This window comes from Diabrotica virgifera, chromosome 8 (assembly GCF_917563875.1).
Source record: "Diabrotica virgifera virgifera chromosome 8, PGI_DIABVI_V3a".
In the NCBI taxonomy this organism is placed as follows: Eukaryota; Metazoa; Arthropoda; class Insecta; order Coleoptera; family Chrysomelidae; genus Diabrotica; species Diabrotica virgifera.
This window is the reverse complement of record NC_065450.1, coordinates 112,178,146-112,186,282: the sequence shown is the minus strand read 5'-3', so window position 1 is coordinate 112,186,282 and position 8,137 is coordinate 112,178,146. Positions and strand designations below refer to the sequence as shown.

At 36.1% G+C, this 8,137-nt stretch overlaps 1 pseudogene; it reads right to left on the bottom strand.

Annotated features, from left to right (window-relative positions):
- Positions 1-221: 221 nt before the first annotated feature.
- LOC126890239 (zinc finger BED domain-containing protein 5-like) lies at positions 222-7,484 on the bottom strand (annotated as a pseudogene).
- Between the last annotated feature and the right edge of the window lie 653 nt (positions 7,485-8,137).

Genomic DNA, 8,137 nt, shown 5'->3' with positions numbered 1-8,137 from the left:
GGATGTAGATGTAGAAGTTGTTCCCGAAATGTTCTATGAACAACGTTTTTCGATATGCCAACCATTTTAGCCACATCTCGTGTGCTTACATTTGGATTATTTTCCACAGCATCTAAAATGTCGTCTTCTACATTCAATCGATGGATACTTCTTGTTCTTCCGCCATTTTTTTTTTTTTTTCGGTACAACAGAACCCGTTTCTAATAATCTTTGAGAATCATTCACAAAAGTTCGAGGATTAGGAGAGCTCGCCTTTCGGGATACCGATGCACATAAATTTGGACAGCTAAATTACTGTTGCATTGCGCTTCTCCATAAACAATCAACATATCATGATATTCTCGGATGGAAAACATTTTCACGGTGACACTAAACACAATCGCGTTTACACTAAACACAAAAAATGTTCCAATCTATCTCGTACGCTGAAAACGGTACCTACCCTTTACAAAGTAACGGATATACTATTTGAATTACGTACCGATTCCTCGTTGTTTTGATAATCACTTGTTCCTCGAGAAAGACTCGTTCTTTTGGTACAGAATAAAACTAATAAATTAACGAAAATATCCAGATGTCGGTATAATAACAAACGAAACAAATTCTTCTTTTGTTTGATGTTGAGGCGCCCCGACAGGTTGCAATGTAAACACTTTAGGGGTATTCCGATATGGACATAGACCGGACTGTATCGTCGCCCCCGCTAGCGAAATTATTCCGATTTGATTTTTTTGCACAAACTTACTCAAAAAGAGGTCCTTATAACATATCCACAGGGTGCCGGACGATGCCGTGGTCGAAAAATTGTTTAAACAATTTTTTTTAAACAAATTCATAAAAATAATTTTTTTATTTCGAACAATATTTTTTTAGATAATTTGGGTTATTCTGAGCAAAAACGCTTCTTGTCATTTTTTTCTAAAATTGATTGTTGTCGAGTTATATGCGATTAAAAATTTGAAAAATGCGAAAATGGCCATTTTCAATGCTTAATAACTCGATTAAAAATTATTATTATGAAATTCAAGAAGTGACCAAATCAAGTTTCAAACCCAAGGTCCTGAAGAGATTTTTGTCATTATTTTATTACAAAGCTGCTATTTTTAATTATTAACAATTAGCGCAATCGTCCAACTGTATCGTCGCCCCCGTTAGCGAAACTATTTTGATTAGATTTTTGCACAAACTTACTCAAAAAAAGGTCCTTATAACACATCCACAGGGTGCCTGGTGGTGCCGTGGTCGACAAATTATTTAAATAATTTTTTTTAAACACATTTTCAAAAAAAATAATTTTTTTATTGCGAACGATTTTTTTTTTAGATAATTTGGGTTATTCTGAGCAAAAAAGGTCTCATGTGATTTTTCTCTAAAATTGATTGTTGTCGAGTTATATGGCCATTTTCACATTTTTCAAATTTTAAATCGCGTATAACTCAACAACAATCAATTTTAGAGAAAAACCACAAGAGACATGTTTTGCTCAGAATGTCCCAAATTATTTAAAAAAAATTGTTCGGAGTGAAAAAATTACTTTTGTGAATTTGTTTAAACAATTTTTCGACCACGGCACCGGCCGGCACACGGTAGATATGTTATAAGGACCTCTTTTTGAGTAAGTTTGTGCAAAAAAATCGAATCGGAATACTTTTACTAACGGGAGCGACGATACATCCTGGACTATAGCGCTAATTGTTAATCATTAAAAATAACAGCTTTGTAACAAAATAATGATAAAAATCTCTTCAGGACCTTGAAGAAGGGGTTTGAAACTTGATTTGGTCACTTTTTGAATCTCATAATAATAATTTTTAATCGAGTTATGAAGTATTGAAAATAGCCATTTTCGCATTTTTCAAATTTTTAATCGCATATAACTCGACAACAATCAATTTTAGAGAAAAATGACAAGAGGCGTTTTTTGCTCAGAATGACCCAAATTATCCAAAAAAATATTGTTCGAAATAAAAAAATTATTTTTATGAATTTGTTTAAAAAAAATTGTTTAAACAATTTTTCTACCACGGCATCGCCCGGCACCCTGTGGATATGTTATAAGGACCTCTTTTTGAGTAAGTTTGTGCAAAAAAATCGAATCGGAATAATTTCGCTAGCGAGGGCGACAATATAGTCCGGTCTAACAAGGGTTTCATTGATATTTACATTTTATTACTTTACAGGTATAACCTTAGAGCATAGGTTCTCAAACTTATTTTGTCTGCCGCCCACATCGAAAATTAATTATTTTCTAGCGCCCCCCATTTTTTTTTACTTTACTACATCTTAAGAATCACAATCGCAGTCATTATTTTAATAATTAAATTATGCGTGTCATGTGAAAATAAGACTTTCTGATGAGAATAATTTAAAACACCATTTTGTAATATTAGAAAAACTTTTATTCATGTTATTAAAACAAACATTTCAATTTGAATTTTAAAACTAATCTAATGTGAAGGATGAATCTGATGATTTTTAACAAGTTTGTTAATATCAGGCTCGAATTTACTCAAAAACAGCCGTAAGTCACCGCGTTTGGTAATCTGCAACCGATTTCTCTTTTTAGTTAGCAACGTTGTCACAGCACTAAATCCACGTTCACACAAATACGATGATGGGAATGCTATCAAAAATAGTTGAACGATGGACCACAATCCAGGGTACAATTGCGAGATTAGCCTTTGTAGCCAAAATTCTTGGTATCCATTTTTGAATTTTATTTTTATTTCCTCGTTCGTTGTCAGTTCTATGAGTTCTTCTTCCAGCTGGGGTGATCCTGCTGTGTTGACATTTGAAAAAGGATCCAACACCCAGTCCGGTATTTCCAAGTTTAAAATGTCCTGGAATCGTTCTGTGAAATTCCTGTGGAGGTTCTCCAAATGTTGGCAGTAAACAAGCAAGTCGTCGTTGTTGAAGGATACTGCTGACAAATTAGGGAAATTGTGAAACTCACGTCTGCCGATATTATTCTTGTATAAGAGCAGTTTAGCTACAAAAACAGCAATGACATTTTTTGTTTTAATCAAATTCGAGTCGTCACCTTGAAGTTGGAGCGACATCATTAAATAATTTATATAGGTCTGTCAAGTACGCAATATCATTCTTTGAAGTGATGAGGTTGTCGTGCAATTCTTTGTATTTGTTTTCCAAGAACTCTATCACAGACTCAAATTGTAAAATCGAGTCAGACAGTTACCTCTTGATAACCAACGTACTTCTGTGTGAAATAGCAATCGGTTGAAATCTTCATCATTAGCAACACAAAGCTGATTAAATAATCGGTCATTTAAAGAGCTGTTTCGGATTTTATTGACTGCTGTGATGATATATTGCAGTGATTGAGAGAGACGCTCACTCAAATTTCTCGCAACCAAATATTGTTTATTAACGACGCAATGTACAGCGAGCACATCTGGAATTTTATTTTTTAAGTACGCTATGAAGCCTTTGTGACGTCCTGTCATAGCCGGAGCGCCATCCGTAGCAGCTGATATAATATTCTTCAGTGGAATTTCTTTCTCATCACAAAATTTTTCCAGTGTATTAAATATGGTCTCTCCTTTTGTATCGGTCTCTAAATTTCTGGCAAATAATAGTTCTTGACATATTTTATCATTTTTATTAAACCTCACGTATGACAGCAACAATGCTTCACCAGTTGGTAAAGTGGACTCATCTAACTGAATTGAGAATTTAGAAGTCTTCAGATGATTGCACAACGACTCTTCAATGTTTTCAGCCATCTCATCAATTCGTCTTTGCAAGGAACTATTGCTCAAAGGAATTTTTCGGATAATATCTGCCGCTGGTTTATGGAGCACAGTAGTTATTACTTCTTTTATTGCCGGTAAAATTAAATCCTCTCCAATAGTGTGAGGTTTACCTGTTCGAGCAATTAGCAAGGATATATTGTAGGAAGCTCGGAGTCCGTCCTCGTCTTGCTTAGAAGCCGCTGAAAAAAGTTTTGACACAGTTGGCTGAGCTGCGTGCTTCTTTTCCAAGTCTTGAAAATAAGTCACATTTTTTGTCTTTTTTATCTGAATGCATTTTATTCAAATGATCTTGCAACCTTGAGGGTTTCATCGCTTCATTCGAAAATGTTTTTTGACAAAGAAGGCACATAGGCGAAGATGGATTTGTAGGATTTTCAATAAATCCATATTTTATATATTCCGCGCTGTACTGCAGTTTCTTCTTTTTTGCTTCCGACATAATTTTGTCTTCAAAAATGCCGCAGTAAAGAATCGAGTATTAAAAACTTGCTAATGACACCACTCACAGTATTCTTACTGAGCAAATTAGGCACTGTACGTACAGCACTTTATCTCGTCACTAAATTCACTTGTTTTCGTAATAACGCGATGCTCCTTGACGTCTGAGACGTTCGGTCCCTAGTAGAGCAGATTGTCGAATGACATGACTACTACTATCATTGTTTGATTTGCGTGTATAGATAAAATGCTATGTGGAAATGCGATCAATGATTGTCCCCGTTTAGGATTTTGTCCTCTTCAGGGTTTGTAGTGAATGTGTAGTGTTGGCAGCAAAAGCAAACAGTCCGAAAAGCACACTGGGGCAAGCGCCGTGTCCTGGTGTTTTTGGATCCTGGGTTATGCCGGACGGTGGTGTCCAGAAGGCTAAGAAGTCAACAGAGAAGAAAGTTTGATGGATTGTTGTTGGTTCCATAGACATTTACGTGTACTGTCCGTGCTTTGCTCTCGACCAGTCTCCCTAGAAACCATTGTACAACGACAGGCGAACCTGCGTCCCTCGTCGGCGGTCAGGAGGTGGCTTTGAGCGCAGCGTGGACAGTGTGCGTTCGAGTGGAGAAAATAGTTGCGGCTATTTTCTTGGGACGAACAGGTATAATTGTGCAATGAAGTTGGGAAACCGCAAAAAACCAACTTCTCCCTGTTCGGATGACATGACTGGATGGCGTGCGCTTTTATATGAGGCAGCGGGCGGGCCTCGCCGCGGCCTCGGCAGCGGGCGGGGAATCGATAAAAAGCGGTATTATAACCAGTAGGTAGGTTTTCCTCTCAGAGAGCTAGAGTATTATTATATTTTCTAGAAAAAGCAGTTTTGATATTTTTGAGTATTCTTTAAAGATAATTTTTGTAATAGAATTGTGTTGTTTTTTTTTGATATTTTAACCTTTTCAGGACCGTGCCGATTTCAGGCGGCTGTGCTCGCTGGACCGTAGCCGACGTGCTTGCGAGTTTATTCGGCTCTGGTCCACAAACGCGGTTTCAGGTGTTATATTTTTTAGTATTATTTCAAGAGCGTAGGCGCAAAATTTCGAAGGCAGTAAGAAAACTAATAAACATTTTTGAAAATTTTAAACGCAGAATGAAAGATTACATTATTACCGAGGGCCTACAGTCCCTTAGAATAACCAAAAAGTGTCTTTTGAATAAGATATTTGAAATTAAAAATCACAATAAATTTTTTCTTCTTTTTCACCCCTGCCACTTATTAAAATAAATATTATAGAAGTTTTCAACGACTTTTGGCCCTCGGTAATAATGTAATCTTTTATTCTGCGTTTAAATTTTTCAAAAATACTTATTAGTTTTCTCAAACTTCGAAAAAAATAAATGCGTTTAAAAAGCATTGGCGCAAATTTTTGCTCCTATGCTCTTAACTACATTTATGAAAATAAATAATTTTTGAGAAGCGAATCAAAATACATTTTATTAACAAGAAAAAAAATTGCACAAAAAAATTAAAATTTTAGTACCGTATGGTATCGCTCAAAACATCCAATAACACATAGCGCTACGTTACATGGTCCACAATTATAGGCTGTTTCTCTTCTCTTATTCTGCTTTGCACAAACAACACACCGCTTGACAACAGATTTATTATCAGGCTTTTTGGGAAAAATTGAAGGAAAATGTCTTTCAATAAGGCGTAAAGGATTGTGAGAATTTTCTGGTCTGCTGCTTGTACAACTTCTAGGTGTCACCTTTTTGTATTTTTCTATTATAGATTTAACTAAAGTCCTCTGGAAGTCCAATAATGGAATATTATTTCCTGTTTTCATTTTATATATCACATGGGAATTCAACAACGCTAAATCTAGTAGATGAAAACACTTTCTTATACCACTTCACTGTTTTTCTCACACTTTCTATGGTACTCAGAAGCATATCCGTTTTGTCCACTCCTCCCATATTTTGATTATATTCAAAAATCGCCTCTGGTTTCTGAATTTCTTCACCTCTTTTATTTGTTGCAGTTTTTATTTTATTACTGTGGATTGCAGATAACATATGGACGTCTCTTTTATCTTTCCACTTCAAAGCCAGTAAAGTTTGGCTTGAAAAATAATCAATCGAACCTTTTTCAATTTTTTCAAACTTCGGCATGAACATTCTATTTGGTCTCACTGTTCCACAGCAATAAACTTTTCTTTCTAAAAGACTCTGATACAGAATGGGACTGGTATACCAATTATCTGTGTATAGATGATGTGCTTTGTCGAAATAAGGCTCCATCAAAGTCATCACTATGTTGCGTGAAGTTCCTAGATTTTCGTCGAACTTCTTCATTTCTGTTGTAGTACCTGTGTATATCAGTAGATCAAGTATATAGCCCGTTTCACAATCCACAATAATAAAAAATTTGATCCCAAATCGATGCCTCTTGGAAGGAATATACTGACGAAACGATATTCTTCCTTTGAAAAGCATAAGGCTTTCGTCAATCACGAGGTTTTGAAAAGGGTACATACATTTTTTAAATACTTGTCTGTAATGGTCGACAACGAACCTCATCTTAAATAGTTTATCTTCTTTGATAACGTTGGAGTTATCTGAAAAATGCAGAAATCGTAAAATTTCTAAAAATCTCGCACGGGACATTATTTGACCAAATGCAGGAGTCTGAATTATGAAATCTTGGGACCAATAATCCTTTACTCTTTGCTTTTTCACTTGAGGCATGAGTAGGCAAAGACCCAAAAACAGGTAGATTTCATCCGTAGTTGGTGATGTATATTTGTGAATTCTTCGTGATGGATCTTCACTCACAATATAATGGTAATACATGCTTGTCTGTACCGCTATTTCTTCGACGAATTCTTTAGTAATAAAATTTTCAAAAACCTCCAAAATCGTTGGAATTTCAGGCAGGTTTTCAAGTTGACACCCAGAATAGTTCGCATCGAAATTCTCTAAAGAAGGTTTGAGGTCAACTTTGCTCCAAATAAACTTGTTTGTCAGATTATCAGTTTTCTTTTTTTTACTGAGTGGTGGATTATCTTCCTGATTAGGTTGAGTATTCTCAGCATCTGAACTATTCTCATCACAGGGTACCTCAGCTTCGGCTAGTACCAAATTATTTTCTGCAATTTCACAATCACTTTCACCATCTTCATTGTCCCAACCGTCAAACTGATCTTCTAGACGCGTAAAATCTTCATCATCACTTTGATTTAATAAATCATACAGTTCTTGTTCCGTCAAATATTTGCGAGCCATTGTTAATTCAACGATAACCACAGTAAATATACTAAATTCCTGCACAAACAAGTTAAAACTCCTACCTAAAACTGATAACAAAGATCACGTCATAATCGATTCTCAAAATTCAATGAATACTACTCATCCATATTAGATCCGCCTGTTTCACTGTCATGTTCTCTGTGTATCCGCTTGAATCGCGCCAAAACTCGGAATGTAATTCAATGAATAGTACTCATCCCTATTAGAAACGCGTGCTTCATTGTCATATTCTCTGTATCTCCGCTTGAAGCGCGCCAAAACTGGGTAAGTAATTGTCGATTCCATATTTTTTTCATTGGGGCGTGGTTAATATAATCTAACCAATAGAGGAAAGTCAATAAATCCGTTAGATTTCGGTTCCTGCATACGCCTCCATCAATCCGAGTTTGTACGTCTCCGGTCCGACCGGCTCGAAAATTTTTTGCGAGTACGCTCGTCTTTGGTCCTGAAAGGGTTAATAAACTGATTAATTATTGTGATAAAAAATTAAATTAGATATTGCCCCTGTAAACCGCTTCAACGCCCCCCAATCTTCTCTGTGCCCTTTACCGCCTCCCTAGAGGCCTCCAGCGCCCACAAGGGGGCGTTATCGCCCACTTTGAGAACCACTGCCTTAGAGGATGGAAAAC